This window comes from Neolamprologus multifasciatus, chromosome 12, assembly GCF_963576455.1.
Source record: "Neolamprologus multifasciatus chromosome 12, fNeoMul1.2, whole genome shotgun sequence".
Taxonomy (NCBI): domain Eukaryota; kingdom Metazoa; phylum Chordata; class Actinopteri; order Cichliformes; family Cichlidae; genus Neolamprologus; species Neolamprologus multifasciatus.
This window is the reverse complement of record NC_140450.1, coordinates 9,638,297-9,656,441: the sequence shown is the minus strand read 5'-3', so window position 1 is coordinate 9,656,441 and position 18,145 is coordinate 9,638,297. Positions and strand designations below refer to the sequence as shown.

At 38.3% G+C, this 18,145-nt stretch overlaps 1 protein-coding gene across 1 annotated transcript in view; it reads left to right on the top strand.

Moving 5' to 3' along the window:
* Positions 1-18,145, top strand: part of LOC146506426 (transmembrane protein 132C) — a 265,985-nt gene that overhangs the window by 118,323 nt on the left and 129,517 nt on the right. The gene's annotated exons all lie outside the window — the stretch shown is intronic.

Sequence of the window (18,145 nt, the reverse complement as noted above, 5' to 3'; positions counted from 1 at the left end):
CCATTTCTGACAACCCAGCAGGTGGTATTCTTGAGTCCAAGCTGCATGTCTGGCTTGTGGATCACACCTCTTGATCAAAACTCCCTGATGGCTTTCTTCGTGTGTAGTCTTGTGTCACAGAGAAACTGAAGGCCCCGCAAACTGGCAGGCAAAGACCAAGTTTTATAGATACAGAATGCACTCATCATCCTTTGCTATTGCCTACCAGGCTTGTGTTCTTGGCTCTACGTCTTCTCTGAAGCCTCCTCTATTATTATATATTTCTGCAGAATCACTTGCCAAGATGTTTTAGACTTGCTGAGTGGAGTATCTGTGCGTTGTTTTGAGAAGATGAGATGCGTCTGTAGATCTTAGTAAACTCAAATTCTCAAAAAAAAGTTACTAATACAACATGTAATTTTGCCATGTTTAAAAGTCTGTAAATAATAACTTTAACTCAAGGACAGGCAAGGTATGTTTTTGTCCTTGGTTTTGCACAAAGAACAGAAGTTACGGTGCTCATTACAGTGTGCCTCTGTGTGAGTATGTTATACAGACATTAAGATATAATGGAAGAGATAGAAGGAGACACAGAGAAGTGAGGGACATAGAAGCAGTAATGAGTACTCCAGTAGAGAGTGATAAGAGAGATAGAGAGAGAGTTGGTCTGCATAATGAGTCCTCCAGCATGGAGGTGGCATGTGGGAGGGATGGAGAGAAAGAGAGAGGGAGGGATAGACTGAAATATTCCAATGGAGAATAGCGAAAGCAACAGAGGCGTATTAGATCACAGAGAACTGTCTGTATAATGAGTATTTCAGGGGACCGTTAGAAAAGTAGAAGGCATGGATGGGGTATAACACAATACAAACTGAACAGAGAGTTGAAAACTGGATTTAAAATCCAGAGATAAAAAAAGAACAATGTCCTTCTAGTTAATGGTCCATACAGCATGTTTTAAACTCACTGTGTGGAAGCTCATTTTAAATCCCATTCATAATCTTATTGTAGCCAGAAACAACATTTGCAATGACATAGTCCAATATTGTAATATTTTTTTGTGTGTTGCTGTATTTTGAGCTTCTTTTGTGGAGATATTATTGGTAATTATGCTGAGTGTCACTACTGGAAATTGCTACCCAGCCCTTCTTCTTTTTACATCAAAACAGACTATTAAGTATGGAGTGCTTCAGTTTAGTGTTTGCTTCATGTGGTTTGAGAGCTCAGACTAGAAAAGCACTATATAAGAAACAGTCCATTTACCAGTCCATAAAAACCCATTGGTAGAAAGTATCAAGTATCAGATGACATGCTGATTATTGTATTCATCAAAGAAACAATATCAAAAGTGTAATTATTTTATAATTCTGATTATTATTGTATGTATTTGTTTAAATGGCCTTATGTAGTGCTAGAATTTTGTGATTTTTTTTAGTACTTTGCACTTGTATTGCAGCTAAAACATTTTAAGCACTCTGATTTCTGCGTGTAAACAGAAGTGACTTTCATGACTCCTGTGAGTGTGCCGTATGTGTGACTGATGTGTGCAGAAAACATAAAAATTCGCTAACTCACTTTCCCACAGTCTCTCTTTCAAATGCAATGTCAGTTTTAACAGATAGATGAGGCTAAGTTGCCAGGACCCCAGTGGTGCTTTAAGAATTAAGCTACAGGATGTGATGCCATGTGCTGTTTTTGTGTATTTGTTCCCAGAAGCTGTCATAATATGAGAAGTAGTGGGTGGCATCACAGGAGACCTGTCACCAAAATATCTACAGTTACTGATGGGTTATAATGAGCAGCATAGGAAAGTAGAAAAAAAAAATTGGAATAATGTACTATATACATACATACACACATTTTGAGTCTATAGACATGGAAATTACTCAACCTCCTCTTCTCTCCTCCAGTCAGAGCGAAGCAGTGTTTAGGAAGTTTAGGAAATAATTTATATGAAAATTAAACAGATCGAGCAACCAGCATGCAGATAGACAGACAAGCAGCAGTTGCACTATATATGCACAAATAACCTCATATACACACACATATGCATGGATACACATCTTTGTATAAGCAATCCTGAGAATGTATACATGCACTGAGCCAGAAAGACTGATAGCTAGCCAGTCAAGAGTTTGCCGGTGAACCTGCCAATCAATTTTTCAGCTATCCAGTCATCCATCCAAAAAAAAAAGTATATATATTACCCATTCGTGTCTGCTATCCACAAGACAGTTATCTAACACTTAACCTATTTGATCAGTTAGAGATATAGATAGACACAGGCCTCAGTTTTAGTAGATATTAGTATACCCATAATCACAAGTATTCTGCGATGGAGACATGGAGGAGATGAAAATGGAAGATGCCTATAGAGTTCAATGTGGAGTTACATAAGAGCTTCAGTCAGATAGTCTAATGGGAGAGAGGAAAAGATGGAGGTAGATGCAACAAAGCCAGCAGAGGGAGTTTGTTATAAATGTGGGGGAAGAAAAAGTGAAGAGGATGAGAGGAAAGAGTAGGCACTGATAGGAATTAAATGTAAAAAGTTAAGGCAGCAAGAAGGGAACCAAGAATCTGGATGACGGACGGAAGTGTGGAAGTATGGGAGTAGATAGGGGATTGAAAATGCAGTGGGAAATGCTATGATGTGTGTATATTCTCACTGGAATAATGTGATATGAGTGACCTATAAGTTATAGATTTATTTATAGTAGGGGATTTTTGTTTTGTTTTGTTCTTTAGAAAAAAATACATAGATATAGACAATTTTGCAGTCTTGCTAACAAATAAATGTCTGTTTTAACACTGCAAGGAACTGCGGCACTATTTGTCCTGCTTAGCACTGTGTGCAGCCTCTTTCACATATGGGCAGTCATATCCAGTCTTAGTCAGAAACCACTCAGGCACATAGACTAAAGGTGTTTCTCTGAGCGGCAAAGAGAAAAGATAAGTTATGCGTTTACTTTTTGTTTTGTTCTTATTTGTGTCTTTAACCATTGTCATCCCATTGCCGTGCTTTTATTACCATTTTCTTTTCCCTTTCCTTTGGATCGGCTCTGTATCCGCTGCACTCTTTGCTTTTCTCACTTTTCAATCCTCTTCTCTTCACCAGAAATCTTTGCTATTGACAGGGGGCAGGGGAGGGGAAAGGGAGGAGAAGAGGAGGAGAAAGGGAGGATAACAGCAGGCTCTATCCATCATGGCAAAACCAAGGGGTGGAGAAGGAGATGCACTGAGCTTGTGCTGACTGCTCACATAAGCAAAAATGTGACAGGATATAACATTTAAGTATCCAGTTTGTGAACAATCAGTTTAGGGTCTCTTGTGAAATTAAAATGTATAGGACTGGCTTTAAAGAATACAAGTAATAACAATGTGTTTGTATTCATATAAACTACACATACTACATATTTTAATGTTCATCCCCAAAAGTATCACAACCTCTAATTTAAATTAGTGGTTGTAATCATTGGTCCAGCAAAATTACATGGCAGTTCTGCACACCATTGGTGTGGTGAAATGGCAGAATAACCTTTATTTAACCTTTATTTAAACAGAAAGTCCCTTAATATTAAAATATTTTTTTCAAGGCAGACAAAATGGATCAAAAGTACAGCTTAAAGCAGTCCAACTGCATTGCATAAATCAGAATAAATAAGGTCAGCTCACAATATCTTTTTTTTCCCAGTCATGAACCAGTAATTTTCTCCATAGTGGGGTTCAAGAAAATATCAAATGTTATTTTCAATTTCCTTTGGCTGATTAAGGCATTGTAGCTTTGGCTTTATTATTGAGTAAAGTAATTAGTGACAAGCACTCGTGAACACACAAAAGCAGAGTATCTAAACTCTTTTTAATGCAATTTTTGGGATTCAGTCTGGAACTAATAAACTCCAAAAAGATATGCTTTGCAAGAATCAACCAGGTGCCTAAATGAAAGTAATAATAGCAACTGCAAACCATTGTTTTTAAATCCAGTATCCAAGCATTCACACGTGGGATCTGCTCAGTACAACATTAGTCCTGTGCAGATGTCAGACTTGGTGCCTCAGCACCTCTGACATACTTTTCCTTCTCATTAAGTCTATGTGACCCTCCTTCCAACCAGCAGCTCCGTTCTCTCCCCATTAGGCTTTCGCCATCTCTATTTTTCATTCTGATTGTAACTCCATACTGCAGTGTAGATGAGTCAGCTGTGGCAAATAAATTCAGATAGCCACACTGAATGAGCTCCTAAAACTCTACCCTGGATGTTATTGTTGAATGAGCTCCAAAGACCTGACTGATGAAGCAGAAACAAGCTTTTCATTGGTGGCATGTTGAATTAGTAGACTTAGTCAGGCCAGGATAGAGGAGAGCAGAGGTGAAGGAAGCAAGGAGAGGTGGGGGGTAGAACTGTTATCACAAGGCAGCACCTGGCCCAAAGACAGACAGGATGGGACAGAGACGTCTGTCAAATACACACAGTGAAGCAGAGACATACGCATGCATGAAGCCACACTCAGCCCATATAATATACATGTCAGTGTATTTGTTTATCCACTTTTTCTGTAGTCCTTAAAGGTCATTGTGGCTGTCTCGTCATTTCCATTTCTCTGTTTTTTCATCTCTGTCATTTGCTCCTGTCCCTGCAATTTCTGACTTTTTAATCATACAACACGCTACTTTTCATAATTAAAAAAGCTGATGAGATGCTAACACCGTGTGGGAAAAATCTATCTATCTATAGATATACATATGTGTGTGTGTGTGTGTGTGTATATATATATATATATATATATATATATATATATATTAGGGGTGCAACGATACACAAAATTCACGGTTCGGTTCGGTTCGATACTTTGGTGTCACGGTTCGATATTTTTTCGATACAAAAAAAAATGTTCATGCCTTTTAATTTGTCATTTATTAAAATTCTAAATATATATTTTAACTCAAAAGTACAGTTTTTAAATTTAATGTTGCTGAAACAACAAAGTAATAAAAAAAATATCTGATTGAGGAATCACTCATCTTTGGAAAAGAGAGTTTATTACAGAGAAATGGCTCTTTCCAAAATAAAAGCTATACTATACGCTTCTTCTGGGCTATATTCTCAGCAGCATATTAAACATATCAGGTCCCCATAAGGAGAATCATGTGCTAACGGCTGTCTAAATGACTCGGGTAAAGTTTGTAGCATGCGTGCTTGTTGTTTTTGTCTGCTTCCACTTGTCTTTGCACTAGGATGATGTCGGAGTAAATGTGCAGTCATATTCGTTGTGTTCCCACTAGTGTTGTCAGCGTTAATCTGAAATGACGTTAACACCACAACACGGCAAATCTCTGTTAACGAGCTACCGCGGATCGCCCCCTGCGTGGGGCTGGACAGCCAACACGTTAACGAGCTAACCTGCTAACGCACTAGTTCTCACCAATGTAATTGAGCATTGCGTGGCACATCCAACATACTGTTTTACTTTTGTCCATGACATGCTTACCTTCCGGGTCACACGTCACATGAAAACCAAAATAGTTCCAAACGCCAGATCTGAATGAGGGTGGGGGAGGTTCAATTTGCCATGTTGCAACTAGCTTAACTTCTGTCTCGCTAGCTTGCCCTGCGCTCAGTGAATCTGCGTTCGACTACTCCGCCTAGGCTGCACTGTCGAGCGCAGATCCATTGAGCACTCAACACAGACAGCATCGTCAGAAGGAAAGTTGATAAAATAAATTAAAAATTTTGTATTGTTCGATACATATGCGTACCGAACCAAAAGCACTGTATCGAACGGTTCAATTTTGATATGAGTATTGTTGCACCCCTAAAATATATATATATATATATATATATATATATATATATATATATATATATATATATATATATATATATATATATATATATATATTAGGGGTGCAACTATATATATATATATACTATATATATATATATATATATATATATATATATATATATATATATATATATATATATATATATATATATATATATTATATATATATATATATATTAGGGGTGCAACAATATATATTGATATTGAACTGTTCGATACAGTGCTTTCGGTTCGGTACGCATATGTATCGAACAATACAAAATTTTTAATTTATTTTATCAACTTTCCATCTGACGATGCTGTCTCTGTTGAGCGCTCAGTGGATCTGCGCTCGACAGTGCCTAGGCGGAGTAGTCAAATGCAGATTCACTGAGGGCAGGGCAAGCTAGCCAGACTGAAGTTAAGCTCTCCTTGCAACATGGCAAATTGAACCTCCCCCACCCTCATTCAGATCTGGCGTTTGGAACTATTTTGGTTTTCATGTGACATATGACCCTGAAGGTAAGCGCGTCATGGACAAAAGTAAAACAGTATGTCGGATGTGCCGCGCAATGCTCAATTACATTGGTGGGAACTAGTGTGTTAGCGCAGTTAGCTCGTTAACGTGTTGGCCGTCCAGCCCCACGCACAGGGCAATCCGTGGTAGCTCGTTAATGGAGATTTGCCGTGTTGTGGCGTTAACGTCATTTCAATGAGATTAACGCTGACAGCACTAGTGGGAACACAACGAATATGACTGCACATTTACTCCGACAGCATCCTAGTGCAAAGACAAGTGGAAGCAGACAAAAACAACAAGCACGCATGCTACAAACTTTACCCGAGTCATTTAGACAGCCGTTAGCACATGATTCTCCTTATGGGGACCTGATATGTTTAATATGCTGCTGAGAATATAGCCCAGAAGAAGCGTATAGTATAACTTTTATTTTGGAAAGAGCCATTTTTCTGTAATAAACTCTCTTTTCCAAAGATGAGTGATTTCTCAATCAGATAGATTTATTTTTTTTATTACTTTGTTGTTTCAGCAACATTAAATTTAAAAACTGTACTTTTGAGTTAAAATATATATTTATCATTTTAATAAATGACAAATTAAAAAGGCATGAACATTTTGTTTTTTTGTATCGAAAAAATATCGAACCGTGACACCAAAGTATCGAACCGAACCGTAAATTTTGTGTATCGTTGCACCCCTAATATATATATATATTATTCCTTATAGTGGTGTTTCTAATCTTTTCATGCAATTTTTCTCTCAGTCTCCCTTTTCTAAAAGTTGATTCTCCTCTCTTCCTTCCACACACTTAGGTTTTACACAGACACACAGTGTTGTGTATAAATGGGCATGTGACTCCAAATAGCAGAATTAGTGGAGCATGAAAGAAAATAAAGGATTTGAAGGATTTAAAGTGCACCCCTGTGCTGAGTTTTTTTTAATTTCGCTGATGGCAATTGGAACCCTTAGGTGTTGCTTCTCTATCACAGCAGGCGACTCTTTTAACCTTTTGGCTTTGTTTAGCATTGGAACAACATTAAGCACATTGAAATTTGCATAACAGGGCTCATTTTTCACTTTTTCTTTGTGTTTTTGTGAAAATAGAAATTCCCAAAGTATTACATGATGATTGATTGTAGGCACTGTTAAAATAGTTTTACTTATTCTATAGTCTGCTGAGGCACGTAGAGTTTTGATGAGTCACTTTAACATTATTCAGTGCAGAAACTGTCCTTTCAACTGTTCTTCCACCTTAATTAGGAAAATCATAGTGTAGCAGCAGTAATGGGCAAACTTTCAGCCTATAGTTTTACTGCATACTTGCCAAGCAATTGCAGCAGTTTAGCTCCATCAAAGAGATTTATGTTTATGTTTATTTTCCATCATATTGATTGAACGGAAGTAAAAGTGACACATTTCCTCCTTGGGGAAGAATATTCTACTGATTATTTTAAAAAGTAAAAAGAATTCAAACACATCCTCCTAGGGCTGTGCGATATGACCAAAAGCTCGTCTTGCGGGAAGTGTTTCCAGCTGCGCGTCATGTAGCTGGAGTCAAGTGTTTTAACCGATGCATGAAACGATACATTGTAACGGCCGCCGTTTTCTTTGTGAGTATTTATTACACGGCGTGCTGCGGGTTGCCTGTTCTAACGTTTGAGTCTAAGGTTTATTTTTTAGCACCTGGCGGCTCTTTTTTACTTCTCATCCATAAATAATCTGCTCTTTTACGTGATTCAGTTTATTTTGAAAAGTCTCAACAGGATCTTGAGCTTTGTTGTGAAAGGTTTATGTGGAACATAAACAAGCGGACACGCAAAGGTGTTACCGTCATTGTTGCTAACGACAACGCATAAAAATAGGCGCTTGTCCGTCCGTAGTGTGGTTATATAAAATATAAGAGAAAGAGAGAACTTTAAGAAATTAATATAGCCACTACAGTGACCGTCAAAACCATGAAAAAATATTGCCAAAATATTTATATTACTATATAAACACCACGAAACAAACGATAGCGTAAAATGAAATGATAGACGTTTTTATATCGTCATCCGATATCGTTATATCAAACAGCCCTATATCCTCCTTTTCCAAGCAATCAGATACCTTATTATTTGCTTTGCTGGTTGCAGAGAAGGCAAAGATCTCATTTCCAGAGTACTTTGTTTGTAATTATTATTGGAGAAAATAATAAAAAAAACAATCAACTTGAAAAAAAGTTTCAAGTTGATTGTCTAAAGAAAAAATCTTTAAATTTTAATTGTTATTAATCTGGATTATTTTCTGTCAGTTTTAAGGTTGACATATCAGGACATAAAAAAATGATATAGTCTTTACTAGAGATGGACCGATCCAATATTAGTTATCGGTATCTGTCCGATACTGACCTAAATTACTGGATCGGATATCGGAGAGAATTAAAAAATGTAATCCGATCCACTAACTATCACAAAAGCACCTCAGAAAATTTGCGTCATGGCACAACCCAGCTCATGACCTTAGCCAGAGCAGTTTGTGTCACGTGATAGAGTGGCTGTGGCGTTTAAATGCATTTTGCACCAGAAAGAAGAAACCAGCGGCTAAACAACAGCAACATGTTTAAGCTTGATAAGCTGTTGTTAGAATTGATTTAATATTACTTTCTACACCAGGATCCTTTTCTACATAGCTGACAGCTGGTAACTGTGCAGGGGCAGGTCTAGCAAAGTTTTGCCAGGGGGGCAGGTAGGGCATTAACAGGGAAAATTCTGTTGAAGAAAAATGTTGAATCTATTTAATTATTGTAGAAAAATAATTGATTTCTGTCCATTTGTTTTACACATGCATTAAATTAAAGTTGATTATGTCACTTAAGCATCATGAGGCGGGGGATGGGGGTGGTTCCCTTTTTTTTTTTTTCTGCTGGGAGTTGGCAACCCTATTAGTTAGGTTGTTTAATTTCCGCTAGGCACTCTTCAAAATACCAGAATAGGGAGGATGCTGTAGGTTTATATTTATTAGATTGATCAGTTTTGCTGAACTATGAAATATTTTGGATGCAGTGTATTTTTTTTGCATAAAGGTATAACAGAATAGCTTAAGTGTTTCGTTTTTTAAGACGTGAGTAAAATTTTTTTTATTGATTATAAAATACATTATAATCGGATTCATATATCGGTATCGAACATAAAAAAAAAGTGGTATCGTGCCATCTCTAGTCCTTACCAGGACTTAACTAAAAGCCAGTCTGCTATACTGTAGACCTGTTGGTGTGGTTGGGATGACTATGTGTGTGTGTGGAGAAGTGTGTGTAAAAGTGTCCTGACAGCGCACAGATCAAGTGAGACCAATATCCACTTCACCTGTTTATGTCGAGCTGTGTGTGAATGAGTGGGTGTGTGAGCGATCTGCCTGACAGCATTCTCCTCCTCGGACAACAAACTGTTATGACATGTAGCATTGTTTCATTCACTCCCAGAAACACACTGCAGTCTCCAGTTGCCCTTGTATCATTGAGTCTCTCCTTCCAGCTTTGTTTGTTGAGCTAACCTGTTGTTTGCCGATTTTGTTGACATGTTTGTTTGTTTGTTTTTCCCCCTGCCAAATTATACCTTTGCTACCACTGGTATAGCCTATTGACACATGGGATGTTCTTTTTTGGCTGAGAAAATGCCTGTTTGCGGATGTTCAAATGTGTCTGTGCTTATTATTGTATAATATTTCCTTTGTTTGAAATGTTTTACATTTCAATTTAAATTCATCAGAGCTGAGCTAGAAGTAGTAGAGACAGTGAGTTTGGTGGGTAGCTTTATCAGTGAGGTTTTACACAAACACGCACTTACACACCACATACGTATGAAGTTCTCATCAAGAGCCTCTTTCTTGGAAAGGAAGCTTGGACTCTTCTTTTTTTTGCAGATTTAGTGATTGGGTCCCCATCAATGGAGTGGGGAAAACTCCATTTTACTGACCATTACACATACTATCAATACTACATTTAAGTTAAACTATTCATGTTAGAATTAATTTATTACAGCAGTAGAATAAAAGCATGTAGGCTTCCAGTTCATTGCTCCCTGCAAATACTGCTTCATACAAAAGTTGAAGACTGATGAGTAAATATCTCTATAGCCTACAGATGGATGCTGGAATGCTCGGAGAGGCTGAAACAGCAGGTGGCTTCTAGAGCAGGAGATCTCTGCAATCCTTCTTGTCAAGGTTTTCAGCCATTACTCGTGTTCCTTATATTTCCTTTGCTCTCCCATTGAATGACCCTTTGCCTTCATACCTTGGTGAATGACCTGCCATGTGTGACCTTGTAAGAACCTTTACTTGGAGGTCATTATATCTTGTTCTGGAGTAGTGGGTGACCATCCAATTTACTGGTTATGTCCAGCTAGCTGCAAACTAGTGCTTTTCTCTATGATGTCTTCAAAACTTCCCCGGCCACGTAAGAAAGAACCAACTACACATGGGTAGGGTGTTTTTTGTTTTTGTTTTGTTTTGTTTGTATACCTCAGCAGCTGCCTGTCTGCTTTTCCTTTTACAAAATACAAATCTAAACTGTCCCCAAGTACTGGAAAATAAACAAGAAAGTAAAAACAGCAAATCATATTAATTATGGAATAAAAACCCTTCCTGCTGATCAGATTTAATATATTGCTGAAAGTCCTTCCTCAGCCTTTCAGTCTGTGCCTGCTAGTGATCTGTGGTTGAGTAGCTGGTAGCTACATTGCTAATCTGGGATGGCAGCCCAGAGGACTATCTTGAACCTACTACAGAAGCCAGCTACCCACCACTATTGTCTGTGCCTTTGTTTACAGAAAAATATGTCGTTCTAATCCCATGTGTGGTGGGAAGTGGAGTGGGCGGTTTGATTCCATGTGTGAGGGTTTTTATTTGAAAGAAATCCAGTATCCAAACATCAAGCTCTGCAGATTACATTACCGATGTCCTGTACAAAAATGTGTACGAAAGAAGCAGTTGTTAAAGTCCCACGCATTGCTGCATATATACTGAACTGATGCTGCACTTGGCTTCATCCACCAAGAAAAGACCGTAACAATGAAGAAATGATCACTAAGAAATTGGTGTTTGTTTAGTGTTACAATCAATGCTCTGTTAATCAGTTAGAGCTTTACAATAAAACTCCAAAATGGTTCTTTTATAGCAATCAATATACTTGACATTTTCCTGTTTATCGATCATTGCTTAAACTTGCTGATACATTGCAGGATAGTTGTACGGTGCAGCTGTGATTCCAATAATGGTAATGTATGCATGGATACGAGAGTTGAGTCTTATACTAAACAGAGGTGTTAAAAAAATCACCAGGCCCTTTGCGATACATAAACTATTTACAGTTTATCATTCACAAACATCTTTGTGAATAATTTAGTAGGTACCAAATTTTTATTAGGCTTCATAATTTTTTGCTGCAGCTGGGCATAGACGAGCATTTGTTTATTTATTTATTTTTATCTCTGCAGTGGTCCTTTGCACTGAGCTTAGATTTGATAGCCTCCATACTTTTTTTTAAATTTAGTGAATCCAATGAAGCCCCCACATTTAAATGATTAAATTACAGTTTCTCAGTTGAAACCTTGTTTGGATGGATGGATGGAGTGAGTCCTCTACCAGAAGCCTGGGAGCCTGAGGGTCCTGCACAGTATCTTTGCTCATCCTAGGACTGTGCTCTTCTGGAAAAAGATTTTAGAAGTCATGCCTTGGATCTGCTGGAGCCAATTGCGTAGTTTCGGGTCACTTCTCCTAGTGCTCCCATTACCGTGACAATACCGTGGTATTTATCAACCTTTTATGTGTTCCTTCTTATTCATGTTTCTATAACTAGCTACATCCATTACTACATCCTTTTTCCTCTGCTTGTCCACCACTACTATCCTGTTGGTTAGCCCTCACCAATTGGTCTTTCTGGATCTGTAAGTCCTACAGGGTCTTAGCTTGGTCATTGTCAACCACCCTAGGGGGTGTATTTCATTTTGACCTTGGGACTTCCAGGCCACATTTGGCATTCCAGTATACTACCTTCTGCCAGATACTCTTCCAGTATTGCTTCATCTCCACCCTAGGTGGGACTGTTCTCTTATGGTTTCCCTGCCACCGAAAATGCATCTTGGATGGTTCAGTGGAGAACATCTGGGTGATTCTGCTGGCTTCTGTCTGTCTGGTATAGCTCTTCAAGCAGTCAGAAACTGACAAGGAAAGATTTACAGCATTGGCTAAGGTCTCGGATACAGCAGCTGGTTGTATTTCTTATCCCTTTGTTCATCACACCACCTGGTGGGGCTGGTTGTGGCTGTCCAGCAAACATTACCCTCCATGGAGAAGAAGAATAAAGGGAAGGGAACTGCAGAAAGTTGTAATGTGTGACTTCCTTATCTGCAATTCTGGCAAGTCAGCTTATCTCAGTGACATCCCACATTTTGTTCTCAAAATCCAAACATTTATGATGTGCTGTTTAAGCTGATTAAGCTTGCAGACATTTGCACCTTTGCCGAACTACCTAAGTACACAAGATCTCCCCTTTTTCATGCTCTGTTTAACTTACTCAGTGTCAGATCCTTTGAGATACTTTGCCAGTTCTGTACAGAATTTTTTAGTGTTTTCCTTGTCTAATTTTTTTTTAATTTATATAGATGGAATGGTGCTGCATACATGTTATTTAAATTAGGTGCCACTATTTTACTATACAGCAGTGAATTCTAAAAATTTATTAGACAAAGAACCTATTTTTGGACTTCTGCTTCTTTATGCCACAACAGTGTATTTTAAATCAAGCAGTCAATATGGAATTGAACTGTCATTTTAAAATCATGATATTTTTGCAAATTTTACAAATGAAAATGAACATTAAAGCTGATAGATGCCTTGATTGGCATTATTCAGTGCCTATAAACTATGAAACGTGAATATTATGAACTTGTGACTTCTGATGTTATGGTTTGTCATGATTTATGCCTGAATTAGACTTCAGTGGGAAATCTACATCGTAACTTACAATGTAACTGGAAGACCCGCTTAACCCTATGTCGTACGCTTCCACATAACCTGACATGCACCTCCTGAAAAATGTAACTACACGACCGAAATACACGGAAAGTTGTGGGTTAAAAGGGGTTTCCAGTTATGTCGTAAGTTATGATGCAGCTGCAGAAGCCTAAATCAGGCATCAGCAGCAACGGCCACATTGTTCAACAGTTCTGAAACATAGGGCCATATTGGGTTCCTGTAGAAAAGAATGATAGTGGCTTCTTTAGATAAAGCAAATATTAAAAATAATCATAAAAAATATCATTCAGTAGCAACACCAGGGATGAAAAATAAAAGAATAAAAAGACAACAACGGCAGCAACAGCACACAAAAGAATAAGTAAGTAAAAGGTAAGACAAAGTGAAAGATTCTCAATAGCATGATAAAACAGATGTTCCACCAAATGACACATTGGACCTGTGACCAACATAACAGGGCTCTTTTACATCAAGCTTTGAATTTCTTAACACATGTTTAGTATAAACGTCCAAACTTGCAGTCTCTCCATCTGTCTCACCATGTCTTAAAAAATTACCCCCATCTGTTTATTCTAAAGTATAAAACACTTGAATACCAATCTGTCCATCTAACTTAAACAATAAAAAAACTACATTCAAGGTCTTAAACACCTAAAATGTTCAAAACTGAACTATGAATTTAATACTTAAAAAGATTTTTAAAAAAATAATTGAAGAATGTGTAGGTAATTGTCAATTTTACAATAATCTCATGACCTAAGAATTATGTATAAGCTCGTAACTTGTGCTCAAAAATAAATAAATTAATAAAAAATTCTCTCAGGATTCCAATTCCTTGACAGCTTGTCACACTTAAAAAAAAAAAGTAACTGCTTCATTTTAGTGTTGGGATCACAACAACAGATTGTTTTCCTTCTGCCTCTCAAAAAGCAGGAAAAGCAGCAAACACGATTTTAATGATTTGACAGTTGACTCATTTAAATGCCACTCATGTCCATTGAAGGCATCTTTTACAGAATGTGTTGAAGAATAGGCAGGTGGTGGGTTGAATTTTGTTTAACATCTGTCTTCTCTTGTTTTTCTGCCATTTTAGTTACCATTGGCAGCGATATTTCTTTAATTTTTCACTGAATGTACCATTTCACACTTTAGGCAATCTTGGCAAACTTTTGTGCAATGAATAATATTTTCCATGAGAAATGGGATTCCCACGTCTTGAAAAGCACAGGTTTTAGGTTTGAGCAGTTGTTTGAGCACATTTGAATAATATAAATTTACTACTTTCATTCCACCCAAACATAAAATTCTTAAGAAAGTTTTGCTATGTATTCATTCACCAGGTTTACAGGGCAATGATGTAATTTGAGACTTGAAATAAAATGTGCTGTACTTTTTTACTTACTCAAAAGCTTCAGTTTATAAGATGAGGGCATTAAATGCACTTTTACAGTGCTTCTTTCTAATGTCTTTTTGCTGTTCTAACAAGTTCAGACCCAACAAACACCATTTGCTTTTACTTATGTCTCTTGGACACATCTGCTAAACATGCAGCAAGTTTGTTTTGACACATAGCATATGTCTTTTGTTTTGAGAAGAATTCCTTTTGGGTTCACATTTACATTTTTATCACTTAACTGACACTTTCATCTGGCAACTATTGAATAAGCATCATTTGCTTACAATAATTATTACGTGCTAAGCACATTGATATAGATCACTGTAAATGATGTGTCTTCACTTCACTCTGGTCACATCTTTCAAAGGTTAGAATAACAATATTACAACGGTTAGATCTCCATGTTGATGCAACATGTGAAAACTGCATCTAGTCACATTAATAGACAAGTATAAACAAGATCATGATACCCTGATAAGAAAGACACAACCAAGAACACATTTCAGCCATCAGCAGACTTTCTAGGAACTGAACAGTCTTTTGGTCAACTTAAAGAATTTAAAGAGTAGCTCTCTGCATCTAAGAGCAGTGGGAATGTGAAAGCATGGTGTGAAAGGAGATAAAAGCTCAGAAAATCTTCTTTTGAGCCATACGTCTCTTGTTATTCCACTATGTCTGTAATAAAGAAGGAACTTCAAACAAGAACGTGACAGTAACATGAGCTGACTGTGGTTCTGGCTCTCAAGCCAGCCTGCACAAAGGCATTATAGGTCACTTGGTGTAGAGTCCAGGCTCACATATACAGCAAATACCAATCATACAGTGGCTCACTACTGTACAGTTTCCTGTACATTTCACTCTGTTGGCATCTTAAACAGCTCGGGCTAAATCATCCTGAAGATCATCTATAAGATAAATTTAGTTAACAGGAGGGTGTGTAGCAACAACGATCAATGCCTCGCAGGCTTTCACTTTCTCCTAATGCTTTAGACCTTGGTAAAATTGAGATTTTCTGGTGAACAATGGATGTTCCTTGTATGTTTAGCACACTTTGAGACACTAGAGAAAAACAATTTGGTCTTTTTGTTCTTTGTCTTTGTATCTATATACAGCCTTTTAAAGGAATCTATTTTTTCAGCTAAGAAATTATTACTTGCGTCATGACCGCAGGAATAAATTATGCCTTGAACCAGATTTAGATAGTAGCTACTTTTCAGTGCAGTTTCTGAGCAGTTATGCACCATAGTAAAAACCACAGTGACTAACATTGTCTAAAAGCTCATCTTTTTGCCAGATTAACCCTCTCAGGCTCAAATTAAGTTTTTTGTTGCTAATGCACAACCAAGTCCTGCAGTGGTACTTCTGAATAAAAAAAAACTCATAAAATATGTATGTGGGGTAATCAGGTTGTTAGTTTTTAACTGTTGCAAATCGGCAATGTCTGCCTTGAGAGGGTTAAGTGTCAGTTTAATGAACTTGAAAATATTACTTCTAATCTGTTGAAAAATCAATGATTAACAACTGGTAAAGTGAAAAACTGAACAAAAATGTAAATTTAAATAACATCAGCGGAACACATAAACCTTGAGGTCTTAAAATCCTCTTTTCTCTCCTAAAACATTTACTAACATGTCCAAATCACTTTTAATCCTGGGTAGACTTACTAAGCCCTTTGAGTAACTTTCATGCTGAGGAGAGCTGTCATTTTATAGCCTTTTAAAGCCTCTGAGCTTTAAACACATGGAATTTCCAAGTAATATAGTCTAATTTTATCAAAGGAAGATACCTAGAGTTCCAAGGACAAGCTGTTTATATATAGTTCATTTAATGAACCTGGCTAACTGACTAATATTAAGGCATTGCTTGTAACTTCTGATCGAGAAAAGCCCAAAACCCAAAAGCAAGACAAAAGAAATGCGTAGGTTACTGGTATCTTCCTGGCACGAAGATGTGAGAAAGTGGTCATGCTAAAAGCAAGGCGCAGGTTATGAGCTAAAGTATCAGACCAGCTGGCTGGGGTCTTCACTAAGATCTTCAAAGCTTCACTGTCCCAGTCCTGCAATCCGCCGTGCCTAAAGTCAGCCACAATTGTCCCACTGCCAAAGCTAACATTAGCAGCCTCAACGACTACCGACCAGTTGCTCTAACACCTGTTATAATGAAGTGCTTCGAGAAACTGGTCCGACGTCACATCATGTCCTGCTTGCCACCCAACCTTGACCCGCTCCAGTTCGCATACAGAGCTAACAGATCAGCTGAAGATGCCATTGCTACAACGCTCCACACCACCATCTCTCACCTGGAAGTGCAGGGCCGTTACGCCAGGCTGCTCTTTGGTGACTTTAGCTCTGCTTTCAATACGATACTCCCGGACAGACTAATAGTTAAACTGCTGGAAATCGGACTTCCTTCTACCACCTGCCGCTGGATCAGAGACTTCCTCTCAGACGGTGTACAGCGAGTTAGAGTGGGGCTTCATCTTTCCTCAGCCCTCAGCCTCAACACCGGCTCTCCACAAGGCTGTGTACTGAGTCCCCTACTCTACACTCTGTACACACATGACTGTGTTAGTTCCCACCCAGACAACACAGTCATCAGGTTTGCAGATGATACCACCGTGGTGGGGCTCATCTCAGGGGGAGATGAGACGGCATACAGAGCTGAAGTTCAGAGGCTGTCAGATTGGTGTGTCGATAACAACCTGGACCTCAATACCACCAAGACAAAAGAACTGGTAGTTGACTTCAGAAGGAGGAAGTCCGAGCTGCAGCCTGTCAGCATCAACGGGGAATACGTGGAAAGGGTCTCCAGTTTCAAGTTTCTGGGTGTGCACATAGACACAGACCTCCAATGGAGCTCTAACACCTTTGCGGTCTTAAAGAAGGCCCAACAGCGTCTCCACTTTCTGAGAATCCTCAAAAAAATGGACCTGAAGAAGGAGCTACTGACCGTCTTCTACCGCTGCTCCATTGAAAGTGTGCTGACATATTGCATCGGTGTATGGTTCTCCTGCTGCACCACAGCACACAGAAAGGTACTCCAGAGGGTCATCAATATGGCCCAAAAAATCATTGGACATCCTCTTCCCTCCCTGAAGGACCTGTACAGCACTCGCTGTCTCAGGAGGGCACGCATCATCCTACAGGACTGCACACACCCAGGACACCGGGTGTTTAAGCTGCTGCCGTCTGGCAGGAGGTTCAGGCTGCTGTGGTCCCGAACAAATAGACAGCTCAAGGACAGCTTTTACAACAGGGCAATAGCCCTGATCAATGCAAATAGCTGACCTGAGGTGGTTTAGGCATTTGACCTGATTGGCTACCTCCCTGGACTTTTTTAGGGGGGAGGTAACAATGTTTAAAACAATAACAATAATAATATTTATATTTATAACAAGGTGCAATAATAATTAATGTGCAA